The sequence below is a fragment of the Parasteatoda tepidariorum genome, chromosome 7, assembly GCF_043381705.1.
Source record: "Parasteatoda tepidariorum isolate YZ-2023 chromosome 7, CAS_Ptep_4.0, whole genome shotgun sequence".
NCBI lineage: Eukaryota > Metazoa > Arthropoda > Arachnida > Araneae > Theridiidae > Parasteatoda > Parasteatoda tepidariorum.
This window is the reverse complement of record NC_092210.1, coordinates 10200283-10213433: the sequence shown is the minus strand read 5'-3', so window position 1 is coordinate 10213433 and position 13151 is coordinate 10200283. Positions and strand designations below refer to the sequence as shown.

The 13151-nt window shown below is 29.4% G+C and overlaps 2 long non-coding RNA genes across 2 annotated transcripts; one reads left to right on the top strand and one right to left on the bottom strand.

The window, feature by feature from the left end:
- The first annotated feature begins 1580 nt into the window (after positions 1–1580).
- LOC122271077 (uncharacterized) lies at positions 1581–11197 on the top strand. Its single transcript, XR_006226152.2, has 3 exons — positions 1581–1651; positions 8979–9054; positions 10996–11197. It is a non-coding gene; the product is annotated as an uncharacterized lncRNA (long non-coding RNA).
- On the bottom strand, positions 4052–7119 carry LOC139425979 (uncharacterized). The gene is made up of 2 exons (XR_011637188.1): positions 6419–7119; positions 4052–4927 (listed from the first exon to the last, which is right to left on the bottom strand). It is a non-coding gene; the product is annotated as an uncharacterized lncRNA (long non-coding RNA).
- Positions 11198–13151: the final 1954 nt, after the last annotated feature.

Here is a 13151-nt window from a genome sequence, read left to right as displayed (position 1 = left end):
TTTAAGGACTTCAAAAATAAATTACGTGGACAACGATTTTCGACCCCCGAAGAAGCGGTTGATGCTTTCAAAACACATGTTTTGGAGTTACCTCAATCGGATTGGAAAAAGTGCTTTGAAAATTGGTTCAAACGCATGCAAAAGTGTATTGATCATCATGGAGAATATTTTGAAAATCGATAAAACCAATTTCGATCCTACGTATTTGTTTTTTCATTATTAGGCCAGAAATATAAATAGCAACTCTCGTATTATTCATCTTAGTTTGCTTCGTCTTATAAAAAAAACTACGGTTTCTTTTTTAAATATTTTACTTTAAAAAAAATGTTTTTTTCCTGTGCCCACCACTTTTGGCAACATATGACTTCGTGGTACTTATCGGGCTGTATTGTTGATCACTTTTTTTAGCGAGCCCCATTGTGGTGGATCAACGTCACCTCAACAACGTAAGAAGAACAGAGAGAGATGACATCCATGTTCGAAGCAGAATTCGAACCCAAATTCTGCTTCCTTTCTGGTATGGTGTCAACTTCCTGAAACTAATACAGGGTAGTAGGTTCATTTAGAAAATATTGTGGTTGTTTCGATTGCCTACTTGCCATGCCAGCAAATCTGCTTCGTAAACTAAGCGAAATTATAGCTAAGGGGGTGTTTCTTGTTTTACAGTGGCTCCATTTATGGCCAAGAATACAATTTCAGCCACACACACATCATAGACCGTTTATGGGGACCCAATAATACATCCATTCATTCATTCACAGATCGTAATTTTGACCTGAAACAAAAAGCGATTGATCTCCAATTCAGTACCCCTAGAGATTCTAATTTGTTATGGAGACTTGGAGGACTTTGTGACCCGACAGATTATAACATGCACCAGTCTGCTTTTAATACACATGGATTTTTCTGTCGGCTGGATTCGAACTTACGTTCTCATGAACACGAGTCCAACATCCTACCAACAAGGCTATCCTACTCCGACTGGAGGACTTTACGACTCGACAGATTTAACGTGCACCAGTCACTATCTAACACACGGGGTTTTTCCGGCGGGTGATTCGAACTCCTGTTCTCACGAAAACGAGTCCAATGTCTTACACCAGGCTACCCCGGTTTCTTAAAAAATGTTCTAGTATTAATTTAAAAACTATTGGCAACAAAGTTATTATCGCTAATTTATTTCAACTTTAATTTTATAACCGGCGTTGAACAGCCGAGCCGTTTCTGGTTTATATCTATCAGTATTCATCATTTAATTCTTGCAATTTTGAGCCCAACCCAGAAGACAAAGGAACTCCTACATCAAGTTTTAGTTCAGATTTACATTTGTAGAGGACTTAAGATTAATTGCATTCTATTCGCGTTACTTGGAGAGAAAAATCACGAAGAGTTCCAGTGGTTAACCCGGTTGCAAAGGGGTTCTAATCCATGACTACTGAGAATATTTCACGCCAGCACTCTTGTTCATGCTAGCCGAGAGCCGAATTCGATCTAGCTTAGATTGTTAGTTGACCACAATTCTAATTCAAAATTTCGAGCATTTATCTCTCTATAGGAATTATTTTCTTCATTCTTTTTAGTGTCCATTTCTTGGAATATTAAATGAAAAGCAAGATCAACCCTACGTTCATGGATCGGTAGAGTCTTGCAAGTAAGACCATTTAACATGAACTAAGAATTTTTTTTTGTGTTGACACTTGCAATAAAAACTGCACGTGGCGAATATAAAAACGCTCAAGCGGTAAGTGCAATAAAAATTGTATGCAATATATAGATTAGCATGTAGTGAATGTATGTATGTATTGAATACATTATGCTGCATGTGCTGCGTGCTATAAACATTGCATGTGGTGAATGCAATAAATATTGCATATGATTAATGCAAGAAAAATTGCATGCAATAAATGCATTAGGCTGCCTGTTGTGAATGCAATAAATTGATCAGAAACTGCATGTATTGAATGCAATATAAGTTGCAGGTAATAAATTAAATAAACTGCATGTTATGACGCAATAAAAAATGTATGGGATGAATGCATTAGACTGTGGTATTGAATACAATAAAAATGGTATGTGGTGAATGCAATAAAAATTGGGAGTAATAAATGCCTTAAACTGCTTGTAGGGACAACATGTAATGAGTGCAGAAGAGACTGCATGTATTGAATAAAATAGAAAATATGTGAGGTGAATATAATAGAACTACATGTTTAATAAGTGCAGTGCTCCAAAAAAAAGCGATTTTGCTCCAGTTTTGTAATTTTTCATGCGAAATTATATTCTTTAAAATGATGAAAACAAATTCATATTTTACGATTCAATGTCTTTTTCGACCATTATTAAATAAAATAATAAAAAATAATAAATATTTACTAAAAGTTATTTTTTACATTGGCGTTATCTTTGGATAAACGAATTTTATGATTGTGTGTAAAAAAATTTTAAATCACTTCAAAAGTTCGCGAGATACAGCGAAGTAGGCAAAAGTAAAATTAACATTAAAGGGTCCAAACTTTGGACCGCTCACCCGATCAAACTATGGGGGTCATATTTCCCAAACTGCGGCCACCCCCTATATTTCAGGGGTCAGAAATCCGAATCCATCGAAAAAAAGTATCTTAATTCANAAAAAAATTTTAAATCACTTCAAAAGTTCGCGAGATACAGCGAAGTAGGCAAAAGTAAAATTACAATTACCAAACTTTGGACCGCTCACCCGATCAAACTATGGGGGTCATATTTCCCAAATTGTGGTCACCCCTATGTTTCAGGGGTCAGAAATCCGAATCCATCGAAAAAAAGTATCTTTATTCAGAGGAAGTACATTTCTGTGTCTGATTGCGTAACTTAAAATATCATCTGCACTTCTTAATTAGCATATTTGAGGTCATCCACTCGAGCCATCATAAGATTGAGATCCAGAACGTGAACTCGTATTTGCTATGTGTCTTAATTATTCTTTCTTGGGTTACTACTTCTTAAAACACTATTTATTGAACGGGGATAAAACCAATTTATGCTGTGAAGTACATTGCTTGTTTGTATTAATTGGGAGTGACAAAGCTTTAGACAAAATCTGCTGCTAAAATAATATTTTTGACCATTCTACACTGTAAAAAATTTCGAGCTATGCTGCACCAAACATTGGTATTCATTTGCTGGCTACATAAAGTCGTGCTCAGTTTTACTATATATTGCTGCTTTCACTAGTTCCAAACAACGAGAGAAGGTTGCACCAAAAATCGGAATTTTAAAAGAGCCTAAAAGCGGCGAAAAGTTGCACCAAAAATAAGTGTTTTGAAGGGAACTAAAAATGGAGGAAGGTTGCACCATGATTTGGTATTTTTAAAGCGCAAAAAAGCAGATAAAGTTAGCATCATTAATAAATATTTATTAAAAGAAGTGAATGTAATTTAAATCAAATTATAATTAAATTATTTAAATCTATAAAAATTAATAAAACTATTTTTATTTTAGATGTGTTATGTAATTTTAATATATATATATATATATATTAAATAATACATCTAAAATAAAAATAGCTTCTTGAATTTTTATATATTTAAATAATTAAATTATAATTTGATTTAAATTATCTTCTCTTTTTTTTATAAATATTTATTAATGATGCTAACTTTATCTGCTTTTTGGCGCTTTAAAAATATTTTCGTTCATATAAAAACTTTTTCTTTCTTCAAATTGATATATGTAAAATTTAATCATTTTTTACATTTCATTTAAAGCACGAACCGATGCTATAGAGTTAATACCGCATGTAAATAAAAAGAATTTTAATTTTAGGCTGAATCAAATTCTTATTACTATGTATTTTGAAATTATTTTATTATTTAAAAATGAAAATATTACTTTCACAAGTAAAAATTTATATAAAAAAGTAGACGAATATTGTATTGGTCAACCCCCAATCTCTAATTAAGGAAACATTCCAATATTAATTACATTGGAGTATGGAAATATTAAATTTGAAGTAAATTAAGAAATGTAAAAATAATGAAATAACTTGGAAATATTAGCAAAAAATATACAGATCAATATTTAAACATAATTTATTCATTTACAATCACTTTGATATTTGTATACATAGACAGAATGTAATAATTTTTAAGCAAAATCTTAAAATTTAAATATATTATACTTTTTATACATATCACAGCATTCATTAAAAAAAAATACAAAATATTCACTCAGAAATATGATCGATAGTATGTTTTTGTTACTAAGAGAGTGCATTCAATTCAAACTTATTTTAAATTTACAGTAATTTAAAATAAAAATTATGTTATGCCTCAATGTTTAGAGTTTTGAAATTTGGGATCATCTGAAAATAATTTTCTATATTTTAATAAGATACTAAATTTCTTGGCATATTCTGCCTCATCTGAATTAAAATCTACAATATAGCTAAATTACTTTTTTACAAGCATAATTTACTACTTGATAAAAAGAGTAAAATTTCCCACAGCTTGAAAAAAAATACTGTAATTTTTTTTTATAAATTAGTAAATGATGGTGAGTATTTGAGAAAAAACAATATTTTTATTACATATTCATGATTATAGATTTTCTGGTGTTATTACTTTAACTATATCACATTTTTTAGTTGATTGTAAAAAACACAACAAGTTTTAAAAAGATTACACACAAATAAAATTTTGGAGCCTATTTACAAAAGAATAATTGTTTTTCCAAGCACAGGTTCTTCATTCTCAAAACTTGAAACTATACACATTCCTTGTTTGTAAGCTGTTCTTGAAACTAGCACTTTTCAAGTGTGAAAAAACTGTTTATAACCTTCTGGAATTCTGGTGATTTTGGCAGAATCAATTGGTTCGGCACTGGGTATAACAATATTTTTTCCTGTGTCTCTTTCTCAATTAAAATCATTGAAGTTGTTGGTATCTTTATGCTAATGAAAGAAGATTAAAAATAATGTAATTTATGCTAATAAAATGTACAGAAGAAACAAAATTTGAATCCTTACTTTTTTAAAACATAGAAAGATAAATCAAAGAAAGTCATATTTTAATTACTATTTTTAAAATACAATATAAAGAAAATTGAGAAATTGTAGTTCTCGTGTAAAAAAATTTTAAAACATTTCACTACCTTAAAAAACAAAAATTTCGAGACCAACTATTTATACAGGGGGGGGGGATTTTTATCTTAAGCCTCCTTTTACCCACAAAGATTCCGGAAAGGAATGAAAGATATTGATATTTTAAAATATTATTATTATTATTTTTGTTAAAATGCGCTAAAACACCAAAATAGAATTTCTCCACTTGAGAAATTGTGAATTGAATTTTATGCAGAGCGGCACAGTAAAAAATTTACTGAAGGAACTGTAAACAGTTAAAATAATAAATGAACAAATTGATCATCACTTGTATAGATAAAAGAGTTCGTGTTGAGTCTAAGAGGGTGGAATCTGGCTGACGATTAACACACAAGCAGTAGTCATGTGGATAGTATTAAAACTCCACATGTATACTGTTTGTGAGGGTTGCCTTTTTAACTAAAGGTCTTTTGTTTCATAGAAGCACATATATTTCAGAATAAAAAAATTTCACTTTTGTAATTAAAATGAAACTTTTCAAAAAAAAATTATTTAAAAAAACAAAAACAACTGTAAATATTATAAAGAATACGTATGACATTTTTGAGGATCAATGAAAACGTTCAATTTCATGGTTATATTATCCTTCCCCTCACCCGCAAAACACAAATGTGGGCTAAATTAATATATTTAAAGCTACAAAAAATAAAATAAATAAGTAAAAATTAAAAAAACATCGAAAAATAAGTATCTAAAGCAGAGTATCTATGAGTATCAAAGTATTTTTTTATATGTATTTAATAAAAAAGATATATTTATTATCTTTTTAAATACAATACTTTGTTTCATTGAAAAAAATTTTCTCTTAGTTAAAAAATATTAATAATAAAATATATTTTAAGAAAAAATTCTAATAAGAAATCAGTTAATTTCTAAATGTTCTAAAACAAATCTTATTCTTGTCGGTGTTTTGTTCTAAATTTCAGTAAGGTATTATTGGCGAATTAAAAAAAAATATCGCTTTGTTTTCTTTAGCGCCAATATTACCCACTAAGTTTTTCTCCTACCTCGTGCGCTCAGAGAACGTAAAGAGAAATCTAGTTTCCATGACAACGGTTAGTATTAATTTGAGGTGAATAATTCGCATTGAAAATTTTACAACAGAAGCACTTTAGAATGTATAGACCAAAATTCGTGTAATTATGTGACATTACAAACGAAAAAGAGCAAAATAGAACATGAAAATCAAAACAAAAGCAGAGATATTGATAAAAAGTTTTAATCCTAACAGAAAGCACATACGAATTTTTTTGATCGGTAGAATGAAATAAAAACACGAACCTAGAAAATTTTCACCGGCAGTGAATTTGGCGGAAAGCTATGCTCCTTTAGCCAAATAAACTGTAAATGCACTTTCTGTGCACATAAAATCGTTATATCTCCTTATTTACTGAAAAAGAGCTAATATAGATTTTAAAATATTTAATTATTCATACAACGAAACAGTTTCCTATAAGAAATTTGAAGCTAACACTTTCAGAACAGGCAACAAAATTTTTAAAGTTGATATTAAAGAACTGAACTGTAATTAATGCAAATAATTAAGAAAAGTTTACTTACATTCAAAAGAAATTGACAATTTTAAAGACAACTTGCATGAGATGATATCAAGATTCAACAACAAAATCGTCCATCTTGTCAACAACTACAAAATAAGTCATCGGTCACGTGCCTGTCATAGTACGAAAGTTTGGTGCAATCGATTGCCCCATAAACGCATTTCTTGATCATATTTTCCAATTTATGGTGCAACCTAGATAAAATAATTTTTGATTTATCCTATTTATGGTGCAATTAGCAAACTTTGCACCAAGTATTGGATAAACATAATGTAGAGATTTTTTACAGTGTATATGAAGTTTCTCGAACTGTCTAAATCTAGCTTTTTCACTGATTCTTCTAAAAACTCACACCACAAAGTAGTTTTCTGGTGAAAACGACTTCAGAGAAGGGTACATTCGCAGCAAAAAAGCCTTCATGGCAAATTTAGTTTTTCGTAAATTTAAAGTAAACAAATAAATTTCCAGAAAGCATGTAACCTTACGACAACCTTGTGTATGAATTTTCTTTATATTGTCACGAAACTATTTGCACTAGAAACCTTTTTTTAATGAAACAAAAATATTGCAGTTTTAAACCTTTCATCCGAAAATTGTTGAAAATTATGTTTAAAGATTTTTTTTTTTTTTAATTATTGTCACCTAGGTAAAATGATCACTTTGGTTCATAAATAACGTTTTAGCTGACGCCATGTTAGCGATAGGATCAAATTGCATTGTCCATTAAAATTTCATGACAAGGTGTATTTTAGCTGAGCATACAAGACGTTGCGAAAAGAAAACTTATAATTACATAGATTTAAGATTATTTTCACCTTAAGACTAGCTTTATTCAAGGACTTTTTTTTTCACTCTTAAAAACCCCAAGACAAAATTGATTTAAGGGTTTTATATAGAGGATTGTTTTCCAAGATTTCGGATAAGGGTAATGTGCGTAGAATAGAACTGATTGTCACAGAACTCTCGCTTTAAGATTAGAAGGCTTACACGTAAATCGCATAAAAAACCGTTTTAGGTTTACATTAAAAGATTTTTGTTAAGTTAAAATAAACCTTATTTTGCTATCTGGGATTATTTTAGGTAAATCAAGAAAAGGAAACAAAGTTTTAAAAGCTATTTTTTTTTCAAAATATCAGATTGCAAACAAATTATGCCAACCAAAATCATGCAGTGGAAAAGCAATATGCATGTTTGCATTTCGGAAAAACAATTTCATCCTTTGATAGATTCATTATTATTTTCTGGTTTTACTTAAACATACGTTCTAAATTAGTTATGTTACGTTCTAAATTAGTTATGTTAGCGAAAGAGGAAAAAGTCTTCACAGTGATATACCATCCTCTTGAGAAAAGAATTCGAAATTGATTTCATATTATTCTGCTTCATACAGATTTGTTTTATTTTTAGTTACATGGTTTTATTTGGATACAAATTTTCTTTACTTGAATTTATTTGGATACAGAATTTCTCTTTATTTGGTCTCATTAGGACTATATTTGTTTTATTTTGAATTATTTGGGTTTATTTGGATACAGATTTGTTTTATTTGGATACAGATTTGTTTTATTTAAATTTATTTGGTTTTATTTGGATACAGATTTGTTTTATTTGAATATATTTGGTTTTATTTGGATATATGATTGTTTTATTTGAATTATTTGGTTTTTTATGGATACAAATTTGCCTTATTTGGATACAGATATCTTTTATTTGGATTTATTTGGTTACAGATTTGCTTTATTTGAATTTGTTTTGGTTTTATTTAAATACATACTTTGCTTTATTTGAATTTATTTGGAAATAAATTTATTTTATTTGAATTGATATGGTTTTATTTGGATACATGATTTATTTATTTGAACATATTTGGTTTCATTTGGATACTGATTTGCTTTATATGAATTTATTTGTTTTTTTAAACAGATTTGTTTCATTTGGACTTATTTGGTTTCCTTAGGTTACAGATTTATTTTATTTAGACCTAGTTATTTTTTTGAGTGTTTTACCACATTAACAACTTGATTTGTTAAAAGTATTCTGTTTTGAATTAAAGCTAAACTGAAGCAATTTATCCATTTGATTCGTCAAAGTTTAATTACGGTTTTATTTACATCTTACTGTAAATTAAATTGTTACCTTCCCCATTTTTAACATCAATTTTTTACAAAGATCATAAAAATATAGAATAAGGGCAATCATTACAGAACACATTGCATGATATAGAACCTGTTCTATGCTTTTTACTTTCCTGGGTTGATACACTATTCTATAATTTTTTGCAGACATCAGGGTATAAAAGTCTCATTTTCGTTTGGAAGATTTCGGTTGCGACGTCAGATCTATAAACCACAATTTCAGGTTTGTTATTTTCCCTAAATGTTATAATGAAAGATTTTATAGTTATACTTATTGCATTGAACTGTTTTTTATATGTATGTTTAATAATAAAGTGTTTAGATGTGTAAAATTAAACAGATTTCATTTTAGAAAATGATGTTTAAGAAAAAAGCTAGGAAATAAAATCAGGAGTATTTCAAATGTTGTTTCAGGGAATGTTACTAAAGGACATAAATGGGTCGAAACTTTGTTTAAAAAATCCATTTGAAAAAATTTTTAATTTAAAATAAAATTTTAAGTTAGGGAAAAAATTTGATAATTTGGAGTTTTTACCAGGAAAGGAAAACATAAAAGATTTCAAAGAACATTTCACTTAATTTTCGAATCGTTTCAGTCTATTAAAATACTCAATTCTGATGTTATTACTTATGCCACTTGCTGATTCAGCAACCTGCTTTGTAAATCAAGCTGATTTTTAAGAAGTACGTTTGACGGAAGTGGAGGGTGCATAGGTATTGATTTTTGATGGGAACTTGAAGGACTTTGTGACCCGGACAAATCTAACGTGCACCAGTCACCATTTAATACATGGGTGTTCTTCAGCCGGCGATATTCGAACTCACGTTCTCACAAACTTCAGCCCAACGTCTTACCAAGCAGGCTATCCCGGTTCATTCTTTTTTTTAATTACTAATAAAAGCGAAACTGGATAGAACTGTGAGAACAAACTTAATGTGAACAAACTTTACATAAATTTAGAACTTTAAATAAATTGATAATAAAAATTTTCAAGATTTAGGAATAATTTAAAATATTATTTTTATTTTTTAGTACTTATATGTGGGAAAAATATAATGACAAGGTGGTTATTATAACCTTTTTTCCCCACAAATGTAGGGTAAAATCACTTAAAACAAAGGATTAAAAATGTTAAAATACCAATGTAAAATACTTAAAAAACTCATTGCTATATCAATATAAGAAACTAAATTTTAAAACAATGTTTTAGATAAATATTCAAAAAGAAATTAATTCGCATCCCCATTTTACCTCAACTAAAGTATTACGTAATTACTACCTAATAATATATACTTTTAATATATACTAATAATAATATATTCTCTCTGCCAAAGGTTGTTTATATACTTCAGGGGCTTCAAATTACTATTTGAGCAAGGAAGAAACAAAAACGCTGTCGCGAACTTAGTCCAACTATTCTACATTTTGTAAATGGAATAAGCTCCTCAAGATTATGCAATTTTTCCACTTTCCACACTTTTCCCCACTCCTTTCCCATTGTTTCGCCAAACCTTGCTTTTTCCCCATTCAGTAAGAAGTCGGAATAATCTGGAGATGGAGAAAAAGTGAGATTTACCCGAAACCACAGTAACAGAGTGAAAAAAGTGGAAAAGAGTGGGGAAATCACGTAACCGTGTTCTACTTAAAGACTATAGTGAGATGAAAAACTTCAAAACCTGTATGACTACCAAACAAAACTGCGAAGTATTTATGATAACCGCCTTTCGACATCTATCAATAGTTAGTCTACGGTAAGAGCTCCACCCCCCCGGTACAAAGTCTGATGCTGTCTGTTGCTATGGAAACAGAATAGCGCATTTCAGGAAGGGTAGCTTTTCTTTACTCTAAGGCTAACACAATAGACCGGAAAAAAAGCTTCCCATTCTCTCACAGCCCTGGTTCAAAACCCCACACCCTTACTTGAAATGGTTATACCTCGTTGCCATAGTCACCGCCATGGTTCCAGACGAATGACTAGGAGAGTTCTTACTTTAGACAAAATGTACGGATCAAACAGGTTTTGATGTTTTTTAACCTCAACATTTTCAGCGATACTTCATTAGTACTAATATTCGTACCATTTATATGCCTTCATTATTGTCATCACATGAATTCGAACAATGCATTACCCATGTTTAAAATTACCTATGTGTTCTTTTTTAGACTGTTGAACTCTTTGGCTATATAGGAGGATACTTAGGTTTGTGGTTAGGATTCAGTCTTATCTCAATTTTTGAACTCTGTGAAGTGATTGGAAAATTTGTTTATTCTCCACTCCTAAGAAGATAATATTCTTGAGTTGCTGCAAAAGTTTATGTGCTTATTTTATCTTCACTACTATGCCACTAATAAAAAAAAATTCATTCCAGAGTTGTGTGAAGTTGCTTTATGTAAATCAAAGCTAATTGAAGAGAGTACGAAAGATTTATGTCCAATGAAAGCTGATTCAAGGCTCCCGGCACGGCATGTCTTAAAAATTAAAAACTCTTGGAACGAATCAATTTTCAACGTTATAGATTTGTGAAAACTTAGTATTACTCAAAATACCCAATCGTCATTTTTGTAAAAAATGAACATAAACTTTTCTTTCCCTTGATCTTTAATTGCATGCATCTAAAGGTCTGGTTTCTTAGGACAAGCGCCTTATCTGGGCGTCAGCGGGACGTCAACGTCACGCTGACGCCAACAAAATACTGGTTTGTTAGCTCAAGGCCTGGTTNCCAATCGTCATTTTTGTGAAAAATGAACATAAAACTTTTCTTTCCCTTGATCTTTAATTGCGTGCATCTTAGGTTGTTTCTTGGTTGCTCTGGAAATTTGCTGAACAGTGATGCGAAAATATATATTGGAGAAAATATGTATTTAAGCAGATAACTTTTTCCAACAAATCTTAGAGTATTAGAATTTTTTTAAAAAAAAGAAGCTGTTAAACAAATGCAAAATTTCAAACATTTGTGTTTACAGATACAAATAGGCTTACAATATTTAAAAATCATGTCTGTAAGTCGTAGATTTTAATAACTACATACTAATAAGCATAATTCATTTTGAAAAATCAGTAATGATAATGTGAAATATTTATTTATTTATAAAAGTATTAAATGAATAATTGTGTATAGTGAGAATTGTAAATTTAGATGTTAAAACAATTTTGAAAGATTTCAGTATACATTTCACATTAAAAACTTTGGATTTTAAATTTAAATATAGCTTAAAATGTCTTAATATCTCTACTGTTCAAAAATTTATGTATTTAATGACAAAAAAAGTCTAAAATATTGAAAAGAAAATGTGCAGAAAAATTAATTACTTTACAAAAATAATCAATCTTAATTCCATAAAGAAATGAATTCCATAAAGAAATATTGTTTAAAAAATGTAATTAAAATAAAATAATGACTTGACAATCAAAAATAAATACCGAAAAATTATTTGAAAATGGAAAAAAATGAATTTAAATGAAATGAAAATGAACTTTTAAACAAAAAAATAAAATCCACTAGATAATTCGAAATTAAATAACGAAATTGAACTCAAAACATATCAGTTTTCTTCAATCATCAATCTTAAACCAGTAATGTATTCTAATTTATCTTAAATCACAAATGTTAATTTATTCTCTAATTTTAGAATTCGTCTGCGGGAAAACAAAATAAGTAGGACTCACCCCTTTTATATTATTTTATACTTTCTGTACAAAGTTGGGATGAAAGCACGAAACTTCTTAAAATCACAAACTTGGAATATTCAGCACTTTTCGACAGAAAAAAAACGCAATGACTATAACCAAACCATAAAAGGTTCTTCGAGTTCTAATACAATATTCATCAAAAGTTATCACTTTTTTGAAATAATCCATTTTTGTTGACATCGTCGTCACTACAGTTATCAGATAATCAAATGTTTATGTAACTTTGTTTATATAATCATACAAACAATGTTAAAAAAAGACCATTATTTGCAAATATGTGGCATAGCGTATTCAGTTGTTCATCCTTTTTCACCAAATAATATATTACTACTAAGTAACATCAAAAATCACCAGCAAACAATTAACATTTACTGAAAGTAGAACAAAGCTTTTAAAAAGCTATAACATGTATAATCGTTTTCACTTTTTTTTAAAAAAAACGACGATAATTAAAAATCTGTGGCAGCTGTGGTTCACTCTTCATTTAAAATCGTTTGCTTTTTGCTAATGAATATCAGTTCGATATTAATCTATTATATATAATTATCTTACGTGGCTCCCGAATTTTGGCTGTATTTCTTTTCCGCCGGTGGCAACGTTTGCTTTGTTTTGAAAAGGATAATATGGT